The following is a 1,309-nucleotide window of genomic DNA, read 5'->3' as shown; positions in this document are numbered from 1 at the left end:
CTCGCAGGCCTTTGCAGGCACACCCAGTTGCTTTTTGGACAGCTTCACTTGCATGCCCTCAGGCAACTCAAACTCACTCCATTCAGCCCTATCCTACTATCCTGATCTCAGCTTTTGAGGCTGAACTGGTTTTTCTGGCCCATCCTCACCCTCAACCCCAGGAGCCTATACCTCCCCACATCAAGGGACCGACCTGCTCACTCCTCTCCCTCCCTGTTGCCACTTCTGTGGTTCAGTCACCATCACCTTTTGTCTGGATTTCCGGCAACACCCCCAGCCGCTTATAGAACTCCCATTCCATCCCTCCTCTGCACCTAGGCCAGAGTCTTCCTACAGTGGACAAAACCTCGCTTCGCGAAGGCCCTGGGCTAACGCCCAAACTCCTTAACACAGCGTCCAGAGTGCTCCTGGTTCAGGCACTGGGTTTCTTCTCTGCTCACTTCTTGCACTTTCTTACAGCCTAGTTTGGGCCCAGCAGAGATTTCTGGTCCTCTAAGTGGGCCCCTGTCTCTCTCCCCTCTGGGTCTGCCGGGATGCTGAGTCCAAGGCCTGTGACTCCTCACTCTCTCCTCTCTCTCCCTCTGCTGCTTCTTCTGCTCTTTGATTCTTCCTAGAAGCCTTCCTGGGTGCCCAACTCCCCCTCCTCCTCATGCCCTGACCCCCAACATAGGACCTATGTCCCTGCATGTGCTTTTTTGACACTTTTTTTCCTTGCCATCCCTGTTTTATTGTCTCTTCATGGGACTGCAAGCTCCAGGAGGACAGGGCTGTCCTGGTCTACCGTGGTCACCTTGTGAGGGTGCCTACCCAGCACCCAGGTGGGTTGGATAAGTATCAAATGAATGAAAATGCACTTGCTTGGATAGGACCTCCTCATAAAACAATTACAGCTGACATTTACTGAGTGCAGAAGATGTGGCAGGCACCATTCTGTTTTGCACGTGTATCACGGGCATCTCACATAACCATGACAGATGGGGAAACTGAGGTACAGAGTCCCTGACCATGGTTTATCTTGAGGAAGTAGAGGAACCAGGGTTAGAACCCAGGCTATTCCAGAGTCCAATTCGGTCTCAACTTCTAGGAAATTCGGTGCTAGAGCGAAGCGCAATATGGGTTGCACTATATGAGGAGGCCCACGTCCTCTGCGAAGACATTGTTTGTGTGCCGCCCTCCTGGGGGCCCTGGGGCCTTCTCTGGGCTTTGGGAAGGGCCTGTGCGTCTAGCCTGCTACCCGGGAGGCTGCCCGTGAACCCCCGGTTAACTTTCGGGGCGGCTGGCCCACACGCCAGATGTGTCCAGGTCCTTG

The sequence above is a fragment of the Myotis davidii genome, unplaced genomic scaffold (assembly GCF_000327345.1).
Source record: "Myotis davidii unplaced genomic scaffold, ASM32734v1 scaffold217, whole genome shotgun sequence".
Taxonomy (NCBI): Eukaryota; Metazoa; Chordata; class Mammalia; order Chiroptera; family Vespertilionidae; genus Myotis; species Myotis davidii.
Note: the sequence above shows the minus strand (reverse complement) of the source record.